The following is a 25026-nucleotide window of genomic DNA, read 5'->3' as shown; positions in this document are numbered from 1 at the left end:
GATACACAGCATATACTAAGAGATGGTTCAGATGTTAAACTAATACCGACTTTTAATTGGATCTCCAGGAGCATAACAAATACAACAGACAAATCAAATATCTCATTTTACAATCAGTGTCTTAGGTGGCACATCAGAGTTCAAAATAACCTAGATGAAAATCTTACTTCAGTACCAGGTTACAACACGGTTTCAGTTACTTCAGTGAAAAACCTGCAACTATATAACCCACAAAGAAGTTGCCACTAACCTTGATTTAGCAAATTCCAAAAAGGCCAATGCAGCCAGAAGAATGCTACAGAGTTGCAGGAGCTGTCATGAATTCCCTCCCCAACCATGGGTCTGGCAGATCCAGTCAGGTCTTGGGAATATAGCACCAAACACTGCAGACAGGCCACAATCTGCTACCATTTGCTCCCCCAGAGGATGTATCTCACTAGATCACGCTTGCCTTCAGTTTTCCTAGTGAACCAGATGCTTGGGATAAATCACAAGTCTAAACACCATTTAGTTTGGTATAAGTAATACCAGCAGAAGCAACTGTGTCTGCCCATACAATTACATTCCTTGCTCCTAAACTGAAGTCAGGTAATGTATCATGTTCATATCTCTATTTGGAAAATGTAAGCCACTGTTGAGCTCACATTTGATGTAGATAGGCAAGTAGTAACCCTCTACCCTGAGTTTACTCTTAACTACAGAGTCCTACCTCCCCAGGGGCACTGGGGAATCATCTTCCTGTAGCCTCTGAAAGTACTTCCACTATTTTAAGCACTTAACTGAGGGATTCACAGATATATACCGTGATATATACACTCAGCTCCCTCATTCAGGTGACTTAACACAAGTGCCAACCTTTCTCCCATCTTTCAGTCAATGCATTTCCAGCACACAAAGCAACAACAGTGTCATTTAGTACCTCAGATAATTATTAGTTATCCATAATTCAGCTGTTGTGTTGTCACCTTTAAACAAGTTTCTTCCCTGTAGTTTACCCAATCAGGCAGAGTGAATACCATACAAAAAGATTGCATATACAAGAAGATACCTTTGTACTGGACCGAGAGCAGATGTTTCCAATAACAAACAGACATGTAGTTTTCCAGACTACTGCAGTCACGTACTTTATAACAAACCCAAAAGCAGTATTTCTATCTTCAAATGGGAACTGTATTATTACGCCAGTGCAGAGGTCACATCCTATTTCAGTACAGCTATTCAAAGTTAATAAAACTAAAAAGCTGTGGAGAGCTTCCCTTACGGGAGAATTGTTATCCTTGGTCTTCCTCACAAAGCCTTTGCCTACCACTATAAAAATATTTACAGCCAAACATGATCTCCAACCAGAGCCTCCAGAGTGCTATAGAATGAAGAGTGGCACAATATAACATGCTTGTTCATAACTCTGAACAAGTTTTGGGTGGCAGAGTGTTAACTAAGAACCACTTCAACACAGAGAATTAGAACACACTTATTTCAGGACACTTCCCTTTATGACCTAACAAGTGACAGGTCACATGAAAATACAGAACCAATGCAGAATATAAGATATGCATTTATCCTTGTGTGCTCTTGGAGACATTTCCTCTCTCCACAGCACACATTACCAGAAAAAAAAAATCTACTATTCTGATACACAGCCAGCTCATCACATAAGCTCTCGTGCCCCTGCTAAGAAATCAGCACAACAGGGTGCTTCTGTACACTAATGCATGCAGCACAGGGATCAGGTGGGAGATGCTGGGGTTATAACCTCCCTGGGATCACAGAGATGAGCTGAGATAGCTCTCACAGTAGGAGTGCTGCTGTGGATGGCTACAGGCTCTCTAGGACAGATCAGCCAACAAGGCAAGGCAGGAGAGCTGCCCTTCCCCTGAGAAAAGCTGGAGTGCACAAAGCTCTACCTACAGATGATAATGAGCCACTTTATGGGTCACGAGTAGCACAGTCACCAGGAGGACTAGACTAGATTGTCTCCAGAAGTGTCTTCCAGCTTCAGCAACTCCATAAGTCAAGTCTGTGCCCCAGCAATGCATTGCTACAAATCTTATCTCTGAGGAGTCTTTGGAAGTGGAAGGCCTATTTGCCAACTTGCACAAGTAGTACAGCAGAGCTACGAGACTTACAGCCAGTCCATGATGACTAACACATAATTAGAAACCTTAACTAATACTTATTTACAAGAGTATAACAGGGGTCATTACTCTGCTATGACCCCTGTTATACAATTATACTATATGATAGCTACTATTAGAAGACAGTTGTGAATATTAAGGAAAGGAGTTGGACAAGAGCACTGCTTGATCCCTGTTTTACAAGCTAAATGAAGATGAAGATGTACAGTATCACCACCAGTCAACTTGTCTAGTAATTTTAATTAGTTTCCTTCCATTATAACTTCAGAACAGATTCAACCCATAAAGCCTACTTTGAATTTAGTTTGCATTATAAGATAAACTTAAAATTCCTAATGTTTGCAGAATTGTTTAAAATATGAAATTGATTCCTAGACTGTGCTTTGAAACATGATAAAGTAGAAAGAAAAATAGCACCAGTTTCAAGCACACATTCCCGACTTTTGAAAGACCATTTCCTTAAATTGCTTGGCTAGTCTATTTTATGACATGGTAGATAAAAGCAGAAAGCTGCCATAAAAGTCAGTCAGTGAGACTTCTTGGTGAGTAAAGTAATGAGAATTCCTTACCTACCCAAAATGAAATCTCACAGCAAGCCATGAACACTAAATAGCAGAAAAGCACCGTCATGGAGAGGAGTTTCTTACCACAGCAGCAGTTTAGTGGAAAGGCTGTATCACAGATCACTATGTACTTTAGGACTGGCTCATTCTAAGCAGGGATCAGCTTCCTTAGTTAGCAAAACCACCTCTTTTCTGGAAAGCTGAGGCAATTGGCAAGCAACTTGATCTAAAACAACTTCACTTGCTAAATGTCTGCTTTAGAGTGGTGCCCAAGGCAGTGCCCTCCTGAGCACTAACCTTATAAAACATCTACTTTAAAAAAAAGCCACTTTGGTGTTCTGCAACATGGAGTCCAGAGTTCAGGAAGCTCCTACAAATAATCTTTTAAAGTGCTTCACCATGTTTTGAGTACAATCCTTTAATGCAGTACTCTATAACAGCCTGTAAAGTGGGATTGTTTTCTTTGTTAAACCTGTGATTCAGGCCACTACCTTGCAAAAAAAAAAAAAAAAACCAAAACCACCAATATTAAATCTAAGTTGGAAACATTCTTTAACATGTCCATCTACCATGCCCAAAATGGGGGCTTAAGTCTGGGTCTTCAGTATTCTTCTGAAGAATAATCTTTTTCACTACAGGTAAAGATATATACAGAAAGAGCTAGAAACCAGGGATATCACAGCACCTGCTTAACTCAGCGTGCTCTCAGCTTTCCAGTTCTATGCTTTGACTTCAGATTAGTTTTGACACATTCCAAATTAAAGAGGAACATATTAAAAACTCCAGTTTCATTGCATTATTAGTGACCTGAAATATTTCACACTAATCACTTCAACTGACAGCAACACTAATTCACAAAGTAACAGCTGACAGGATTAAGACTTGAACAAATGCTTATAATCCCAGAACAAATTCTTTCAGTTTTTGACTTGTGATCCTGCACAGATTCCTAGTCAAGACTGCACTTCCCTTAAGACTCACGGTCCTGTAATCAACCATTATTCCTTCGTCAACCACTTCAGCAAGGAGGGCTGTGGGCTCAGGGTCCCATAGAAAACAGTTCAAAGTGACTGTTCTACGCTAGCACTTTGTCACCATAAAGATCCAAGTACCTACTTACACATCAGCCTTAATAACATTCTCACATTACATGACTTCATGACTTTCATTTTGACAGGTCTTGAAAAACACATTTGCACATCTCAAGCACAAGAGACAAAACAGATCCTCTAATATTACTATTAAAGCAGTATTTGGAAGAACATGAAGAGATAAAGCATGAGTTATACACACTCATCTTGCTTAAATGACAAGACGACTTGATATTTCTGGGGCAGACATTGAGGAAAGTTGCTTAGTCTTGTTTATTGGGCTAAAAGAGCTACCAATAAAATGACTGCTCTTTAGCAGATATCAACAAGGACATTTAAAATATCTGTTCTTTAGCCTCGTCAAGGGACAGGCAGCAACTGTATCATAGAACAAATGCCACAAAATTGATTAGTACCACTAGGAGAACAAAACAGACAAGATTGTTTGCTGACTTTGCTGCTTCACACAATAGCAGGTAACAAGCAATGGAACCTTATCACACTGCTTGACAGTGGTGAGAACTGTTAGCAGAGACATGGGGGTGGAAGATAGGTGAAGAGAGAAAAAAATCTAAAGAACTGCAGGTTTTTACCAGCAGGATAGCACTTCCAAGGCAAGACAGAATGAGTTTGAGAATACAGCTGCTATCTAACCTGGCTGATAATTAGGATCAGCACCAGTAAGTCAATCAGGCAAAAGTTACTTGAAGTCAGGCACACAGGGAATGAAAAGCAGCAAGCACCTACGTTTATATTCTTCAGTGGCCTCCCCAGCCACTGCCTTTCACTCAAACCCCAGAGACCACTACTCCCATCCCAAGCTCTTTGCTACAGGCACAAGACACCTACTGACCTTAGGCACTGTTTGTCTTGATACCACTATGCACTTGCATTCCCATGAGTGCCCACTGCCTGCACAGCTGCCATGAGAAACAGGCTCCTTCAGTACCCCTGCTAAGAGAGGCTATTAATTCACATGAATTCATTGTGTAATGGAAAGCAATTCACTTAATCAGTCACATGGAGTTTGAATTTAGTCAATAAGAAATTATAAAGTGCAATTATCCGCTGCATGGAAAGGGAACAGAGTTTACAAAGCAACAGGACAAGAACAAACTACGAACCAGATTCCCAAATCATGATCCTAGGGCTTGTTCTGCTGTACCACATGGTCACTTCTGCTCTGTTCACAGGACAGTTTTGTTCCTTATGAAGTTTGGACACCAACACTTCCCAGAGAAGCAAGCCATTTTATCCAGCATTTGGTCAAATAACAGTAGGGCTCAATCAATTAAGTTGCTGCTGAAAAAACTTAGAGCCTGAAAGAGGCATTAGATCACAACTATAAACCATCCAAGATTTCAGTGTACACATCCAAGTTGTCTAGGCAGGGTCCCGTCATCACTGACTTGATTTCATCAAAATGTCTCAACTGCTCTTCTACCCAGATTTCCAGTACCACTGCACTGACAATTAGAGACAAGTCTGAGAGTTTTAAAGGAGGGCCAAGAAAGGGTATTGTCTGGTCAAATTAAGCTTTCAGTTAAAGAGTTTTTGCAAAGCATTCCAGCTAAATCTTCAAACTAGAAATTCCTCTGCAGCATATACATAATACCAGTGAAAATAGGTCAGCTTCACTTTTCTCCAGGCATGCAAAACAGAATCAAGTTGGCCTACTCCAAAAGAGGTGTAAAACAATTTACTACTAAAAGTCTAATATAGGAAACTGATTTACAGGAGCACTCTGAAGACTTTTCTATTTCTCAAATGGAGTATTTAATACAGGAAATAAATGCAAAAAGTGTCACCATGGTAAGTTGATATAATCTCATAGTAAGCAAAAACCTAAGTTCAGTGTACAGAAGTGATTGAAGCAGTAGGTAAAATTATTCTAAAAAGTCTGCTATATGTGAATAAGTGTAAAGATGCTATTGTCAAGTAAAATTGAGCTGTTGCTATTAAATTGCAGAATCACTGAATATTCTGAGTTGGAAGGGACCCACAAGGATCAACTCTCTGTAATAAAATTATTTTCAGCCTTCAGGCAAATCACTTCCAAGAACCACAAGTCTAGTTCCCAGTTGTTAGTTCTTACTGTCACTTTAGCGTCAGTTGGGAGGAAGGTGTTTAAGGCATCTAAAAAAAGACAGCTTTTCCTGAAAATCACACCTATGAGGATGTCCTTGACTCGACAGGCACTTCTTTGTCCCTCACAAGAGAAACCAGAATCTCAGAACTACCGAAGTAACGTTTGGACCGTTAAAAAAAAAAAAAAAAAAGCTACCTCGACTGCAGGCTACAGCTTTTGAAAATTGCCAGGCTGATCCTAGGCAGGTATAGCCTCCTTGTTCCTTTCCACTATGAAAATATCCAGGGGTTGTCAAGACTACGTCTACTGTTCTCAGATCAGAATCGTTTCAACAGGGCTCCAGCAGAACGACCTGGTTAGGCCTACACAAGCTGTTCAGGAAGCATGACTGGGCTGCTTTGTCTCACCTATGTCCCTGCCCTTCTCCAGGTAAGCGTCATACTCAGGCAAAAACATTTACTTCCTACAAGACCTACACCCGTAAGGCTGCAAGGAGGATAAAGACCGGCACAGAGAGAACCTGCCCAGATAAAACAAGATCCTTCAGGAACTTCTGGTTCGGCTGAGACCGACAGCACCCAAACCCCCTCTGTTTATCTCGCACAGACAAAACGTTATCACTTATCCTCGGGCAGCCCAGGGAAGGCAGGGCAGCCTGCACGGGAGGAACCCGCCCGAGGAGCTGGGGCGGCTCCTCCTCGCCCTCTCCCCCCCCCCAGTCCCACTTGTAGATACGAGTCACCGCCGTCCCCCGGCTCCACCTCAGCCCGGCGGCACCGGGAGCCGCAGGAGCGGGGCCTCCCGCCTCCCACTGCGGCCCCGCGCAGGCCCGGCGGTCACCGTCGCTTCCCCCGCCCGCACCCTGGGGCTCCCCCGCGGCTGAGGGGCCGCGTCCCGGGGCAGAACCCGCGGGCTCCCCTCGCCCCCCGCAAGGAGAGGCTGCCCCGCACCCCCGGTGACACCTCCCCTCGCCCTCCGCAGAGCGCGGACACAAGAGCGCTCAGCCCATCCCCGGGCAGCGCCAGAACCTGGCGGCTCCCGCCTCCCCTCACCGGGGGCGCGGGGCCGGGACAGCCGAGCCCCCTCCTACAATCCCGGGGTTGGTACGGGGGGATCCCGGGGTTGCCCCTCGCTCTCACCTGGGGGCTCCGGCGCGGCTCGCGGCCCGGTTGTGCCCCTCGGCCCGGCTGTGCCCGGTGCTGCCGCCGCCCCCCGGCTCTCATTGAGGGGGCACCGCAGCCGCCCGCGCGCCCTCGCCGCGCACTTCCGCCCTCGCCGGCGCCGCTCCCACCGGGCCCGGCTCCCCGCGAGCGCGCGCCCGCCCGCCCCGCCGTCACGTGACGCTGCCCGGACCAATCGGCTCCGGGTAGCGCGGCGGGGCGGGGCCGGGGGAGGGCGCGGGGAGGGGGCGGGGCTGAGCCCCGTGAAGGTTGTCAGGGGCCTGTCTTGCCTAAGGAGCAGCCGAGAGCAGTGGGAAGGGTCTCCCTACTCCACTGCTACCTTTGTCTGTTCTCCCTGAGCCCTGTTTGGCTCTGTTTGACCCAAAGAAAACACAAAATCACAGAATCAGTCATTTTGGAAAAGACCTCTGAGATCATCAAGTCCAACCTGTGACCAAACACCGCCATGTCAACAAGACCATGTCACCAAGCACCACGTCCACCCGTTCCTTAAACACCTCCAGGGACAGTGACTCCACTACCTCCCTGGGCAGCCCATTCCAATGTCTAATCACCCCTTTCTGTGAAAAAATTCCTGCTAATGTTGAACCTAAACCTTTCATGGCGCAGCTCTCCTCCCGTCGCTGGTTGCCTGGGAAAAGAGATTGATCCCTGGCAACAGCCTTATTTTCAGGTGATTGTAGAGGGTGATAAGCCTGAGCCTCCTCCTCTCCAGGATAAATAACCCCAGCTCCTTCAGTCACTCCTCATAAGACTTGTGCTCCAGACCCTTCACCAGCTCTGTTCCCTTCTCTGGACATGGTCCAGCACCTCAATGTCCTTCCAGAATTGAGGGACCAAGAACTGGACACAGGATTTGAGGTGTGGCCCCATCAGTGCCAAGTACAGGGGGAAGAAAAGAAGTTAGGAAGGGCTCTGTCTTAAATGCACCACACATTGTAGTGCAAATTCTACCAAGGGATGCAGAAATTAAATCTGAAGTCGGAAGGGAAAGGAATGGAAGTGTCCCTGATTTGCCTAAGGGTTGGGAGTGCTAAGTCCTTTATTAAATCATCGTGCTGCAATACTGTCACATGTGTGCAGCACAGAGCAGTTTTCACTGCTCAGGTAAAGAAAATAATGGCTATTGCTGTATTTACTGTGATTATTTTACAAATCTTTATCAGTTCCCAAATCCAAAATCTCTCTGGCCAATCCTAGTGCTGCTAATCACATGGCCAGGCACCGCTGTCTGGCAAGTTACGAAGTAAAATATACCTTCCATGTTGCTTTAATTCCATTAATTTTTCTAGATATAAATGTTGACGTATTTGAATTCCACACAGTGAATTTAAGAATGAATATGTTGGGTAAAATTATTCCTTCTAAAAAACATGCTTTGCATGATAACACCCATCTTAGGCAATGATGGAAATGATGATTACCACTGATGTCTGGGGGGGTCAGCTCCTCTGGGACAGAAGTAATGCGTTAAGTAACAGTGTTAACTCCTGCTTTCACACTGGACCTCTTTGTAGCCTCCTAGAGAAAAGAAAAGGAAAGAATGAATTACATTCAACCTCTATCCATTGGTGGCTGGGTAAAATTACATTTTCAAGTTGGAGAGCATAAAAAAGGTCTGTCACTTAAAATAAATGCAAAAAAAAAAGTCCAACTTTATAAAAGTGATAGGTGAAACAGCGGCCTATTGCCAAAGCAAAATAAGGTGGAGGAGGAATTGGAAAGACATTTACTGTAATCTATAATTTCAGGGTTGGCAAAAAATGCCAGGAATTGTCAGGAACTGGAAAACAGAAGTTATGGAGACAGAAAAAAAAAAGTAGGTGTGCGACTCTGAGAAACAACTGAGGAGTTCAGGACTGCATAAAAAGGACGTATCTTCTGAATTTCTCCTGTCTTGACGAAAACCACATTTTCTACATTGTTTGTAAGTTAACAGGGTTTACATCATCCTTGCATCATCATCAGTTTCTCCTCCTAACTCAAACAACTGCAAACCACCAGATTTTAGTTAACCCCTTAGGTGGAAAAGTGAAATTATGAAATTAATGAATTATGAAAGGTCCTGATTGCAGCAATTTTTTCCCTCTGACTTATAGACTGTATCAGACTAAGAACCACATCAATATTCATCCTGCATTAGAAACTGGCAGACTGAGAGCTCTTTGCTATTTGATGCCATCCATTCAGAGAAGGAATAAGCAGAGAAAGAAATATTGCCAAATGTGAAGGAATGCTGTTTTATAGCTAACACTTAAATTAGCCAAATCTTGGTATTTCTAGGATTAAACATAAATGGTTTTAATACAGATTTTGTACATTTGTATGTAGTCCTAAAACCAAACCAAACAAAAATTAATTAGAACTGTTTACTATTTATCCTTAACTATATGTCGCCATGGACATCTTTTATGCCATGTGGGCACTGTGGTGGGATTCATTGCTCTGATGTGACTATTCACAGGAGATAAATATTTTCAGCAAATCATATCTCTGACTCAAAACTCCCAGGAACCTGGGAAGCTGGGTCTTTTCAAACTGAACACAATACTATGCTGCTGCACTTGCCACAGTGCTGACACTTCCCCTTCCCCCTTGCAAAAAAGAGGGTTGAGAAATGAACCACATCTATCCTGCTTCTGAAAATTGTTTAGGGGAAACCTACTTCTTTGTAGTAATCCACTCATGACAAAGAACATTTGTGTGATGCCACACTTTGAATTATTATGCATGTTGCCTGGTATAATCTCCATGGTTACAGATATATTTTTTGCTTCAGTACTTTAGGAAGAAAAATTCTATAGAACAATTTAGGAGAGAAAATTCCTTTTCATTGTCATTTGTATTGCATTTATTTTATTCTATGTGGTTTGCAGACAATAAACATTCACTTTCTAAACAAGTAAAATTTCAGTAGAGATGGAAAAATTTGTCTACAGCTCTTGCTTTATCTTGCCATAACATGTTTTAAACTGCAAATTCCTAGAGATAGGAACGGTATTTTTCATGCATATATTTAGTTTCTAGCCCACTAAGAATGTAACAGGGCACTGTGTGCCACTGCCAGAGTCATAAACAACAGTAAGTGTGGTGGGAAGACTGAACAGTAAATATTATTTCTTTGCAAAGATTAGGACTCATACTTCCCCTTCTGAGCAGTTCTAAGTAGAAATGTATTCTAGAAAGATGGTTAGCTGGAACAAGAATTAGCCAAAATCAGTTCCAGAAACTGGTGATGGGAAAGATGTAAACCCCAGATACATAGCCCTATTCCCATCATTTTTGCACACCCAGTTCTTCTTTGACAGTGTTTCAGCATCTCTGGCCTGTTTCTGTTTGGTTCTTTCTTTTTTTTTCACACAAGTGACTACAAGAAGAACAGTGTAAGGAGCCCATTCAGGAAAAATTTATTTGAGGAACTATAAAGGCCTAGCAGGCTGCAAATGATGGACAGAAGGAGTCTCCCCTCTCCCGCAGGGAGCAGGTAATAGTAGTCTCAGATAAAAAGAGTGATGAGGAAACTGGAGGGAGGTTCTTGAATTGCAAGGGAATCAGTGCTACCTAGGATGTCAGTCTTTGCTGATTTAGTGATGTAATTCGGAATCTCTAGAAATAAGAAAAATAAGAGGCAGAGAATTCTGCCATCTGAATGCTGTCGAGGGACTATGGCACGACAGGTATCTGATTCACAGCTTTTACCCCAGTCTCCGTTTACGAGGAACTGTGGCCAGTAATAACCACAAAGAAATCAGGGGTCACTGGAAAAAGAAGTGGTCCTGCTTCATCTCCTGCACTGAGGTTGTGCCAGTAATATAAGAACTGGCTAAAGCAGCAGGAAGATTTTGCCCGTCTGAAGCAGTTCTTAGTTACACATGACCAGTTCCTTATAACACCTGGACAGCACAAAGCAATGGTTCAGTGGAGGTAACCAGATCCATAAGGTTTTATTAATTTATTCAGTCCAAAGTGACTGTAATTTTTTTATCCTACTTTTAAAACCATTTTTCAATCAAAATGAATGCTAGTGTAAGACTGAGGAGAATAGAAGAAAACTTGGGAAAACAGAAGAAAGACTGAGGAACACGGAAAAAAACCAACCCTACTGTGCTATCTAGAATGCTGTGATGTCTTTTTTGTTCTCAAAATACATGATTTTTTGTATGTGCAGAGTTCAGCTGCCAGAGTTAATCTAGGCTTAGATAACTTGTAAGAAGAGGTACATGTACACAATGTACACTCAGAGTTTGTTCTAAAATAAAAATAATTTAGTCAAAGGTGATTTTCTCTTTGGGCATGGATAGTCTAACAAGAACTACATTTTACAGATTATTTGTATACCTAAGAGAATGCAGCTGACCTTATCATGATTTATGAATTTCAGCATTCAAGAACCATAAAGCAATAAACTAAAGTATATCTGAAACAAGTGATAGTAAATGAAATATGACTCTGGTTTTGGCCTTGTAGGAGATTATGGTGTTTTGACTATATCATTCAATTTATTTTTGTTACAGACAGCCGGAAGTCACCACACTAAAATAAAGTTCACTGTCAAATAACCTTTCCATTTCAGATACAGCTGGGATTTGTCAGGATCATATCACAGGGTCATTCTTAAAGGGATTCTCACTGACATTTTGTGAGGTAAGGGGTTTCACATTCCAGTTTTACAAGTGTTACACTTCTGATCGTCATTACTATCAACACCATGACAGATTTAGGGCCTGATCTTGGAGCCTTTACAGAAGGAGTTAAGTTTATTGTAAATAACTTCATAGCCAAGAATCAAAAGAAAATAAAAGGTCAACAGAGAGCCATAAGAGGTCAAGTAGTCTCATTCCATGGCCCAAAGGCAAGGTCAGTTATAAATATATAATTTTTGGCATGTAATTTTTTTAACACAGTTAAGGTTGTGGTATCATTATAGCAGTTTGTTTAAAATACTGAGTTACTTTATCATAAGGAAAAAAACAACAACATTTACATTAAATGTCACTTCCTGCAGTTCAGCATATTTGTTATTTGCATGCTGGACCTAGCAATCAGATTTTTTCCATTTTTTACATCAATATGCTAAATATTAAAAAACCCTTATCTTTTTCACTCCTCAGAAATCTTTTCCTCCTTCAAATAACACCTGGTTTTGCAGTTGTTTTTTGTAGGTGATGTTTCCTAATTGCCAGTCACTCTCTTTCTTCTTTGGTCCCCCTCCAGCTGGCCCATGTTTCCTGAAGTGTACTGCTGAAGCAGATACATTAAGTAAAGCTTTGCCAGTTATAGGTAGGGTAGAAAGCATGCTTTAGTGTCTTACAGATCACACTAAAGGCAGTTTGGTAAAAACATGAATTATTACAGAAATAGATAAGGCAGGGGATTTTTCCAGAATAACAAGCAGCTAACATTGTTGAGGATTTACCTCCCTGTGTTGAACAGTCCTACCCTGTAGAACAGAGGGTGATTTGAGCATGCTTAAAAAAAGTTCATGCTGACAGATCTTGCCCCCCTTATTTTTTAATCAAATTTTTTAGATTAAATTATTGACAAATATATTAAATTAATAATGAAAATTACTGGCTTTTACAGCAACCAGCATTCTAGAAGGGTCGGAACAACACTTCAGAAAGAAGATTTCTGAATTAAAATTATATAATTTTTAAGTACCTACTTCTGTCCACAATCTCTAATTAAGTTGATGTAACTTAGAATGAGATTAAAGTGTCCTTCTGCAAATTTAACCAGAGCATTTTTATGCAAACATATTCTGAGACCATGAAAGCCCTTCGTATTTAGTTTCTTATCTTCATTGTTATGAATGCACTTTTCTCTTTTCCATATTTAATCACAGCATCTTTTGCAAACATTTGGGAGTTTTGATGCCCCTTCACCATTTAAAAAGAAATAGATTTTTTTTTTCCCAAGCACCTCACAGTTTAGGAGAGGGTCTTGGTAACTGAATTTTGTAATACAGGTTTTGCTATGATAGTATTTTACTTATTCATGAATGCCATACTTTTTAGAATAAATTCTGACATGACTTGGTGGCTCAAAAAATTAGATTTTTCTTGCAATTACAGCATAATTCTGCACTATCATGCTGGCAAATGTTAAATTAAAGAAGGTCTGGGTGTGAACTTGAATGCAAAATCTCTTCTGGAAGTTCTGTAGGAAGTGGGTTTGAAGGTGGAACAAATGGCTACAAATTTTGCCTACTAAAATTCCTCTTCAGCTGTGCTTTGCTACAGATACTACTCCCTAAACTTATACCACATAACACTTCGTTGTTCATTAGTTGCTGTATTTCAATGCAGAGGTGAAAGCCTCAAAAAAGTGGATCAAGTGGGTATTGTAGGAAACCTGTAGGAACTTATTGCACCACTGAAGTTTATGAGGAAGTTTGTGTCTATGAATCTGTTAATGTAATTGTTATGACATTGTTATGACCTTATGTTATTCTCAATTACAGAGCTTGTTAAGCACTTAATGCAGTCATGGGATAATACTGCTGCGTTAGAGAAAATTTTCACTTCTGAGCTGAGTGCTCGTGTGTTAGTTCACACAGCATTCTTCTCTAGAAAAGATGTTACTCGTGGTTGATAACCTGATACAGTCTACAAAGAGCCTTTCCTTTTTTTCTATGTTAAGTCAATAAGAGTACAATATGCTTTACATTGCAGGATTAAGGAAAGTAATTTCAAAGTAAAATTGATTTGTATCCCGTAACATTCTGGCTTTTGCATTGTTTTTTATCTTTTCAGTGAACAGTAACACATACTTAGGATCTGTTAGAAGAATCAGAGATTTTTAGAAAAGACTATTTGCTAGAAGCTAATTATGTCATTAGTAGCAATTTAGTATTCAGTATATTAGTATGTTTCATCAATATTCAACCTGTTAACTCATTCTTAAATACATTGTAAACAAATAAAACCCCACCACCTTTTATCTTCTGATGCAATTTACAGTAAACCTATTCCTTAGAAAAAGCTTGGGAGCAGCTGCACTGGTTTGTGGGGTCCTGAATCTGCAAAAGTAATGTACCTTGGCCAAAATATAAATCCAGGACTCCATCAGACACTTCAAGCCCACAGCCAAGCTTCTCTTCAATCTCCAAGTTTTGTTATTTCATTATGATGTATTGCTGGAATACCATAAAAATAAAACAGAAACGCTGCAGTAAAGTGAAGACTGAAATAATTACCAAGAGCCAGGAAGCTCTGAGTTGAGACTTCTGATACTGTGGGTAATGTGAACAAGCAAAGGTGAAATATAACCAGAAAGGAACCTTTGAGGGGAGAGAGAGGCATATATATGTGGGTACATATATATTTTTAATTTAACAGTTGAAGCTCTTGTGATTATACATAACTAAAATAGTGTTTAAGAGTCAGAAATTCTGCTTTTCCCCAAATTTCATTGGAGCTACATTGATTTACAGCACAAGAGAATAGCATTATGTACTCACAAGCAAATCCACCCACCCTTCTACCAAGACTAATCTCCTCAAAATAAATAACTGAAATCCTAAATTCATCTAGTGTTTGCAGCCTAGACGTTGTTTGCTGGGAAGCAGTGAACATTTGCTCTAATTTAGTTTGTCTTTTCCCTTTCATTGCAGGAGCATGCTTTAAGACCTTGCAAGTTGTGTTACAGATTTTCTGTCCCAGAGCAGAATGGCCAAAGAATGGCTTTTTTCGACATTTTTTTATCAACTGCAGTTTATTGAACTGTGTCGTATCTTGGGTTTCTCAAATCTCGTTTACTTGTTTTGACATTTTCATAAATGAGAGCAAGCTTATGTCTGTATCTTCTAAGAGTTCTTGAGAACTATCATTGCCCTTAATCATACAAACCACCTTTGTGTAACTTTGAGATCTTTAGTAAGAAGCTTTACACAACCTTTCAGAGAACAATAAATCAAACTCTGACTTTTCCAAATTGCTTGTCTGCATTCAGGCATGAATTTCATCTTCAAGCTGGATTTCTTGAAGAGCAACAACAAACCTCTAGCCTATTTTTCCTGATCAGACTTTGAGTAGCAGAAAATGAATTGGTTTGACCTGGCTCACATAACTGCATTTAGTCCCCTTATAACCCTTGTCATTTTTTTAGGCTTTCCTTTTTCTATGCAATAGTTCTCTAACATTTTAAATGGAATTACAACTAGGTCATAAGACATACAAAGACTGCTTTCCCCCTACTTTTTTTTCTTCCATACCAATTCCCGTCTGGGAAAACATCTGCAAAAGGCTAAATGTCAATTGATACAGATTTAATCACTACAGAAATGGTCACATAATGGAGAGGTGGCCTATAATCATATTTTTCCTGGAAGCAGTACACAATGCATCAAAATTATTGTGGAATCTTTCAAAACAGAAAACATAGAATTAGCCCTGACATTAGTGGTCTGATTTTAAGCAGCACCATCTGAGACATTGCTGTTTGTGAGCACTGGATTTTATGGTGATGTTTTTCATGCTGTTTTCAGTGTCACTTGATTATCTACTCTTTGCTCTTAGCTTTGGAGAGTAACAATTATACTACTGGAATTAGAGAAGGGATGGAAACTGATTAGTTAGGGAGATTATTCTGAAAACTTTCAGCATCAGTTTAGAAATCTGAGTAGCTATATAGTGAGGTGTTTCCTGGCAAATGCCAAATTCATTTTTGGCCTCAGGACAGCTTGTATAGTGTAAAAATTAACTTCATACTGAAGCATTGTGATCATCATTATTTCATCTGAAAAGAATAAGGAAGTAAACTCTTTTTGAGAACTGGTTTCTGCAGACCATGTTTTCCCCTTCTGCAGATCAATAGAAGACTTTGGTCTGCAAATCTCAAGGTTAAACTCTAATGTGTGTCACACTAAGTTAATTCATTTTCGAGATTTTTGAGGTTAAAAACTAGCATTGTTGATTTATAGTGTCCCATAAACAATCCTGGTTCATAAAAATAGATGGACAATGCTAAGCAGACAATGTAAGCCCGCCCATGGAAGCTAGAAAAGCTAAATTGCAAAGGCACAGATCCCACCAGCATAGTCAATATAAATTGTGACATCTTAATGAGAGCAGGGACCATTCAATGTGTGCTGTAAACCCTATCTTAGATCGCTCTTGCTTATACCATCTCTGGTTTAGAGAACAGTATTTCATGCAAAAATAGTTTTCCCAGCTTCAACTAGATTTAAGTACACCCCTTGACTAGCATAGTATAGTCTGGGGCACTGTCCTACTAGATATGGGCTCAGATTACCTCAGAAGAGAAGGTACTAATGTCTAGTTTACTACACACAAGATGTATTCCCTAAGACATTGCATACAAAGGATCAGTCTTCTTCCTCTGATTTGAAAGGAAAGGCTGCTACTCTGTCCTTTCTTCCCTCTTTCAATTTAAGGGGAAGAGCAGTATTTACAAGATACTCTCTTCCTAAGTCATTTCCTATAAGCTTCCCACTGAACTTGTTGGCTTGCATAGATTACATTCAGAGGAGGGTTAGATCTGGCAGAATCTGACAGGGTTAGATCACTGTAACAACTTAAGATGCTACTTTCCCCAAAGACTCCCCAGTCCTTTTGCCAAAGGTCTTAAGAGAGTGGTAGATGATGCTTGTGATCTTAGCTCTTCCACTTACTAGCAAGAATTAATTTAGGATGCAAGACAGCTAAAAGGCAGGTATATAGCTGGGAATTGGGCAAAGTAAATGGAAGATCCTAAATGTTTCACAATTTATCTTTTCTTGACAAATGTTTTAACCCAACAAGTTATTTCCTTGTAAATTTAGAAAAGGTCTTTATATAGAGCAAGACTGAGATATTATTATAATCTTGTGGCAGCTGCCACATCTTTCCAAAAAAGAGCAGTCCCCCATGCTCTTTGGAAAGCAAGAATGCTATGGATTTGTCCACTGTAGCTGGAGATATCCATTATGTCAAATGCAAAATGCAACAGTCATGTCACGTCCATGCTGGACTCAGCTTAATGCCTTTTCAGTTTCTTTTCACAGAGCCTTAGCAATGTGACCACCTGCTGAATCTCTCTTTTTAGCATGTAAAGAATCCTTTGTTTGGATCAGCTGGTCTTTGACTTCTCAGCTCAGAAAGTTTCCTTGTGGTTTTTCTTACACCTCTCCAAGGGTTTTCTGGGGATAATTTGGGAAATTTTCAATTCCGGAAAGGACCGTAAAACTCAGTTCCTTTGCCACTTAGCTGATTTCCACTTCCTTACTTTATTGAGTGATACTAATGGAGACAGGTCTAAGCTGCCATTTCTAAACACAGTCTGAATCATGGCAGAAAGAGTTGAAGCAGTACTCTGCTCATTAAACTCTGCCCTTAAACTTCAGGGCTCATCTTTTATAGTTTACTAAAAACAAGTTCATCTTTACAACTCTTATAATTCCTTGCCCAGAGAGAGCTGTGATTTTACAAACATTTTCAGTTTCACTAGGCCATAGCCAGCTTTTCCATCATTAAGGGTCTATGTATCTTATGGAATTTTTGTTTCTTAGTTCTTGTCATGCAAACAAGGCAGTTAAAAAGTAGAATCAGGTAAAGATTGCAGTATGCAAAAAAAAAAATAAAAAATCAAAACTTCTGATGGGGACTATTTTGCAAACAGAAATAAAGGGTTCAGCTAGGACTTTTACCTGTGTTAGACAAATTGATTATCTGCATTAGAAGAGGGCCTTAAGAGACCTTGGACACAGGAGTCTATTCTAGTTAAAAAAAATGAGATCTACTCAACAGCTGTGGGAAACACACTGTCTCAGCCCCAGAGTTTTCCAGCTTGGTTTAAAGCAGTTCTCATGGAGTGACTCCACACACACATTCCTTCTGACATGTAGTTTAACTGAAGGTTGTTGACACAGCTGTTTCATGACACAGGTGAACCACCTGATAATTATCAGGTCTTGCTTCTCAGAAATAGATATAAAGCAAAAGTAACCTTTCCTGTCAGCTCCCAAAAGCTGCAAGTGTAAAAACAAGGTGTGATTACCATGCTTTGTCTTTGGTTGCTGCACCTGCAGCATCAATTTCACCAGCAACTTTTATCTCCTCCTTTCTAAAAGCTTTTAGTAAAGGGGCTGCCCCCTGACCACGTTAGTTGTTATAAATGCAGCTGTCATAAAGGAGGATACTGCACAATTTTAGAGATCTCAAGGTCACAAATCAACAATGAAAGAAGTTGTAGAATTTATTTTTTAAAAAAAAGACGGTTTCCATCTCCCTCAAGCTAAATATATATTTCTTTTGGCTATGGAAAAGATGAGGCTTTTTGGGCTTTTCCAGAAGGCTAATAGAAGACCATGCTCGCCTGTCTCTGTCAGAGACTTCATTCTGTGAAAAGCCATAATTGACAGGAAGATCAACCTGTAAAGCTGACCAATAAAACATCTGTCAGCTTTTTTTGATGCACATTCCTTCTTCATCTAGCAAATTTTAAACAACCAGGCTTGTTCTTGTCAGGTTTCAATCATGGAGAGACTCTTGAGCTGCTGCTGGAAGAAGTGTGAAAACGTGCTAGCCCAGATTAGGAAGTGCTGAGCAGCAGACAGAGCTATAATACATTAGAAGGCACCACACTTGTGGCTACTACTCCTGATCCTATTTTAGATCCACACCACAGAGCTATTTCCTTGTATTTTGGTCCATGTGCACTGTTAGCTCCCTCAGAAGCATGCTTTGTGCTCCAGCAGAAGAATTTGAGTCAGTTTTTATTCTTACTGACCAATATTAATTCTAACTTCATTTTTATTAATTCCAAACTTTTGATTACTCATTTGTCAGTAGTGTCCATGGCTTGTTGCTCCAGGACGTAACTCATTTGTACTCTCAACTCACCAAAGGAGCTTTTTTCAGCATGCTGGAGACATGGCTCCAGTTAGTTGGGCAGCTACAGCTCTCATTCCAGCCCTAGGTTTTGAGCTGAACCTTTGTCTCGTATGCTCCTGATGTTTTCCAAATATACCAAACCACTTTGCTTTAGTTATTAAAAAAAATGTTTTGGTTCCAGTTCTTACTCTGTTCAATGCACAAATATTTCACTCTAATTCTGCCAAAACTTTGCCACTTTTGTTCCTGTTAATAAAATGCACGACTTCCTGGTCTGCATCCTGTTAGTGCTGACATGGGCTCCTCATATCCAGTATGGGTTCATCCCCACCCCAAGGACAGGAAGTGTTCTGCTTTGCTGATTCAAATATGACCAGAAATTAATGTGAACAAAGAAACTTTTAAGAGGGAAAGTTTAGGTAAGAACATGACAGTTGAGAATGTAACAGCCAGAGTTACAAACACAAAGGGGAGAAATATCAGAGCTGGGGAAAAATATCATCTTTCTTCTTTTTACGTTTTTTCTATCTAAGGCTTTTGTTGTGGGTTTATTTGCTTTTTTTTTTTTTTTTTTTTTTTTTTTTTTTTTTTTTTTTTTTTTTTTTTTTTTTTTTTTTTTTTTTTTTTTTTTTTGTTTGTTTGTTTGTTTTCTAATGCATTCTTGTCTGTATAAGTTGTTATTTACATTGGTTTGAGCATATACCAGTCTCAATTAAAATTATTTAACAAAGGGTTTACAAGCTTTTTTGCAATTTAATGTTGCTCATAACTTCTGTATGGAGTCACCCCATGAGGTTGACAGCTTTAAATCTGTCATCTAAGCTGCCCTTTTTGTCAAATTGTCTAAACCTAGTCTAGTAAACAGTTAAAAAAATAAACTATGGGGTTAATGTTGGTTGGTTCCTGAAAAATATTAATATTACAAAAACTGCCTGTGGAACTGCCAATTGTTAGACAAGAAGCAAAAGACTATTAGGGCACAAGAGATTAAACTCTGATACCCCTTTCTGGATCAGAATGGAATCACCTTGGCTTAGGGGATTTGGCAGTTCTGTGTATAAAGACAGACCATTGTTCTTTGAACTCTGCTATTATTCACACTAAATGCATTTGAAATTCTCAAATTAACAAATGGTATGCGGTAGTTGTGCAGCTGAAAGGAGGAAGGTTCTCAGCTGAGAATTTTAATGGTACATGGCACAAATATTTAAGTCAAGGCATAGCACAAAGGGTGAAAACTGACAAGTGTGCTTGATAAAGTGAGACAAAACAAAGACAGGTAAATCCTCAGGTTCTTCATTTCACAGCTCCCTTAAACAAATTGGGAAGTCACAGTACAGGAGAGTGAAGTTCAGTGGGTGCTTTGCACAGCCACATACAAAATCACAGCTTCTCTTTCCTAACCAAATCAGAGTATCCTTCTGCTTAAACAAGGATGGGGAAGGGACTTGTTGTGTTAATAGGGACTCTTTAGCTGATTTAGCATGACTAGGCAGGATGCTCTCCTTCCTCTGAGCTTGCCAAGAGTGTCAGGAAGTATTGCCTTCCTTCCTGGCTCCCAGCTTGCTACCTCTGCAACATCCTATGCCTCTACTGGCAGGGCTTCCTTGCCAGATTTCAGCACAGGCAGATATCCACAAACTGCTAAAAAAAGGGGGGTCCAGACATTGCTGGTGGATGTAATAATCTTATTTCTTTCTTCTAATTTGTTGTACACCATGCAGGAGTAACCACCATGTTTTATCTAGTGGTGAGGGTATTTTGGTTGTGAAGGACTGATCTGTAACTAACTTTGTCATGATAATTATACAGCAATGTAATATTTTGGATATATAGATTAACTACAATTGTGGAAAGCAATGATGTTGACACTTTTGGGTTTGACATATGCTCTATCAACAGATCTGAATATGTTCAATATACCTACAAAAATTTGAGGTATTCTAAATACCTTCAGTTATAGCTATTTTTTTCAATTCTAGCTGCTGTGATCATGTGTTTCACTCCTGTAATAATGGATTTTTCCCATTGATGACTCAGAGGAAATAGTCTCTCCAGCCATTTTTTCACAGAATAAACCACAGCAGTTCCTCAAAGTTTTCACTGAAAAAAGTTGCTACTATAGAGCAAGAATTTAATGCAACCTCAAACACTAGCATAAATATGTGATTCAGATTTAATTTTATGTACCTTGTGACCTCATTTGAAACTGTTGTGACCTCACTGCTATAGAACCTGGTTTGGGAACCACTGTCACATGGCAGATATGCATTTCCGAGCTATATTAGCAGTCTATAGCACAAGGCAGCACAGTCAGCCTGTCCTATAGAGGAGACTAGGCTTATTTAATGTTTGCATAGTCTAGGATAATGGGAATGCACCTAATAGGTGCAGCATTACTGGCCTCCTCTTCCCTTCAGTCTTCTCTGTTTCAAGAGCTATGACCATATTCCATTCCAGTGACTGTAGCACCAAAGCTGGATTTACATTGGGATGATAGAGTAGAATCTGATGGCTACTCAAGACAGAGATAAATTGTATTGTAAAATTACTTTTGTTTCCTTCTTGATCTTCACTAATTTGCATACAGTTACAGACATACATGATGCCTCAAAGGTGCATAAACACCCCTTCCCTGTAGAGATTATAATCCACAATAAGAATTAAAACCACAATATAAAGAACTACTTCCAGAAGGCAATAGATTCTTCCCAGGGACTATGCTTTCCTATGGGACATGCATGAACTCAGTAATTCTTAATCTACAATCAGTCCAGGTAGAGTACTCTGTTTCTTTTAAAGATGTAAAGAGCAACGCCTAGTGGATTAGCATAGAAACACCTTATGGAAGAAATGTATCTTAGGAAGGATTTGAATGAAGATAGCATTGTGAGTTCTTCCAGAAGTCTTATCAGAAAAGATTTTACAGCAGAGAAGAATAGTTCCTGCCTTTACATCACAGTTGCTTTCTGAAAAACAAGAACTGAAGAGAGATAAGGCAACTTTCTTGTAGAATACTCCTATTATCAAACAGCAACTTCACTCCACCCTTCCCCTGTATTTGGCTTCTTACATAGTGCCTGGAGCTGCTGTTTTGTTCCAAGACTACATTCGGAAAAATTCCCTGCCATTATCAGAGATGCTAACAGAAGAAAGAAACGTATACTTCTTCCAAAGAGGAAAAATGTAATTAACTGCTATCGATCAAAATCAGGAGAGGTACCCCTTTAGCTTGACTGAAAGTTAGCATAGCTTTCCCCTGTACTGTGACTGGCTGCATGTGCTGAAACCAAGCCCTGGACACATCCAGTAGCGCTGTTCCTGAAGCAGAAGTTTCAGCTGATATTTACACTGATGTCAATTACTTAGAGAGTCCCCCTGAAGATAAAGAAATTGTTTCAACTTGTATTTAAGTGAAAGCTCTCAGTTTTGATAATTCATACTTATATTATGTTAAAATTATGCTGCTGTTCTCACCTGCCCAGCAAGGAGATAAGGCAACAGGCTATGTAGGAGTGTCCAAGCACTCACAAACTCATTCACACAGAAGTACAGCAAGAACTTCTCTGTATCAGGGTGCTCTTCTTGCCCGCCTTTCAGAAGCAGGGGAAAGAATAATCCTCCCTCCCTTCCTTCTCTTTGGGTTGAGGCAGCAGCTTGGTCTTTGAAATTTCCATAGTAAAGGTCCTGCAGAGCAGGCAGAAGATCCTGCAGACTAGATTTGGCCAGTGGGCTGCATTTTGCAATAGGACACTCACCACTCACAGCAGGCCTATGCACTCCTATCTCTATAATCTCAGGCACTGGGCAACATTATAAAGGAAGTTGTCACCACCCGAGAGCTTAACACACAGTTTATGGCCTTTGGAGTCATCAGTCCTTACTAGAAACAAACAAGCTGAAGAATTGCATTGAACTGGTAATCCTGACAATTGTAGCCAGTTTTATTTTTCCTTGGTTACCTCATTTGTTGTCACAACACTTCATTCTGGAACAGAAACCCAGTGGAAAAAGCATGTGATTAGGAATTTAGTGATTTAACTGCACCCTTAGCACTAGTTCCTATGTACTGTGGCAATGTGGAGATGCACAGTATTATGAAGGAAAGAGTTCTGTGCCACAGTGCTGAGGTGGAAAAAGTACTGTTTATGATTGTAACTGATACTGTGTGGCTGCAGTGTAGTTTTAGTAAGAAAAATGCTGTAACATAAATGCTTCTTTCAGTTGGGAATACACCTTGCGTGTAAGACAACAAGAGTAGAGGGAATGTCCAACATTCAAGCTCATAAATGATGCCTTTTAAGGGAAAACAGGGTCTTGGCTGAGACTGAGACAACCAGGACTGAAGGAGTTTGGCATTTAGATCACAGTTGTAGCAAAACCAGATGACAAAGCAGAGCTTTAAAAAGCCTCTCAGATGGAAAGGTTTGGGATTAAAAGGAAGTGAGAGGAATAGAAGGTGCCACTTACTAAGGGGAGGAGATAGAAAACAATGATACTATTGTAGCAGCAGATTTGGTGAAGGTCAGAGACGATAAGCTCTGATTTGCATTCTTTCAAAACACTCGTGCAAAGTTGGTGATTTTTTTAGTGAAAGATTAGGGCCAAGGGATGTTGTGGCCAGGGAGTTTGCTGTACTTGTGTGAATTGTAATCTACAGTGCTTTAGTTTTTCAAGCAAAAAACAGTGCCTTCAGCAACTTTATGCAAAGGATATCTGCTTTGCATTAGACTTGCCATATGCCTTTTGAAGAATTAGCTATAAACCTCGAGATCTGCACTTTACAGGAAGCTCTGGGAAGGGTCAGTCCAAGCTATGGTATCTGGAGAAGTCACTGCAGGATGTGGAACAGGCAGTGAGGCTGTCAGGTCTCACTCTATCCAGGAGATACTAAGCAGAATATTTCTACCTTGAATACATGCTTTTGTGACCCTCAGTTGAAGAAAATTGTGTAGTCTTTAGCTAGACAAGAGAGACAAGTGTCCCAAGGGCATGGGACCATAGCTGGATCTTGTGAAATTAATGAGGGATAGTCCTGCAGGGGGAAACCACACTTTTTATCTATACTAGATATATAGAATGTGCCTAGGTTCACTGCTGTTTAGGTTTCCCTCCTTTAGCATTCCTACAGCTTGCCAGAATGTCTGCTTCTGCAGAAACAAAGGTTAATTAAACACATCCGCCCATTAGAGCAAGGAGTGAACATTAGTCTGGCCCCAAGCTACCTTCTTCAGCTGTCAGCACTGAAAGACACTTGGAACTACAAATTACTCCTCAAGCAAAACTAGTTTCAGCAGAAACCACTTGTTTTATTGAACAGAGAAGTCCTTCCCCATATTTACAGTTTCAGCTTCTACTTGTCTCGTACTTAGTTCCAGTGAGAAACACTCTGGTGGTATTTTGCAAGTTGTGCGATCCAAGGTTCTTGGATGGTTACAGTGCCATGAGTTACACATAATAAGGAATGCTGGAAAAAAGTACCTTGCCTGCATTGCTAACTCCACATTTTATAACTAATATAGTTTAAGTTAACTCCTATTGGATTTTTTTTTCACTTGCGGTATTGCTTAGCTTTGTCCCTTTCACTGTGCTTGCACAATGGAAATAAACTGGCCAACTCCCTCATTATGTATTTCTTTTCACTTTCTTTTCCCTTTCATTATCTGGGTCTAACGTGTTACCTACCACAAATGCTTTCTCAGTTCTGTGAATCAAATCTGCAGAACTACAGAATCTACTAATTACATGAACTCTTCAGAGTAGCACTATGGCTGTACCTCAGTTTCTGTCTTAAGGTCACTGGGAATGAAGTCAGACAAGCATATACCTTTCACAAACATGTACTGTTACCATGCCTATAATCCCCACTGCTTGAAGAACTGACATTCCTAAAATGCTTTATTTCTGTGCTGAATCAACAGAACAAGGCTGTGATAGACCTGTTAGAGCAGTGACCAGTAATCTGATCACTAAGGTAGGCAGGACACACTGAGGTCTTTGGTGAAAGTAGGATCTTAAATAATGTTAACTATGTAAAAGAGCACAGTATGTACTTAATCCCAGAGGCAGATTGTTTTTGATTCTCTTCAGCAATAGATGAAGCAAGTATAACTCCCTGCATTCAAAATTCAAA

At 40.2% G+C, this 25026-nt stretch overlaps 1 protein-coding gene across 2 annotated transcripts in view; it reads right to left on the bottom strand.

Moving 5' to 3' along the window:
- RALB (RAS like proto-oncogene B) overlaps positions 1-25026 on the bottom strand; it is a 53271-nt gene that overhangs the window by 19069 nt on the left and 9176 nt on the right. Inside the window, exon 4 of one of the 2 annotated variants that reach the window (XM_027725584.2) lies at positions 8484-8580. The gene's annotated coding sequence lies outside the window, so the exon portion shown is untranslated. Of the gene's footprint in view, positions 1-7017; positions 7150-8483; positions 8581-25026 lie in introns of those variants that run through there. The other variant, XM_027725583.2, reaches the window with a different exon arrangement.

This window comes from Pipra filicauda, unplaced genomic scaffold, assembly GCF_003945595.2.
Source record: "Pipra filicauda isolate LSUMZ 115617 unplaced genomic scaffold, ASM394559v2 scaffold10_size6260569_pilon, whole genome shotgun sequence".
In the NCBI taxonomy this organism is placed as follows: Eukaryota; Metazoa; Chordata; class Aves; order Passeriformes; family Pipridae; genus Pipra; species Pipra filicauda.
Note: the sequence above shows the minus strand (reverse complement) of the source record. Positions and strands in the feature narration are given on the sequence as shown.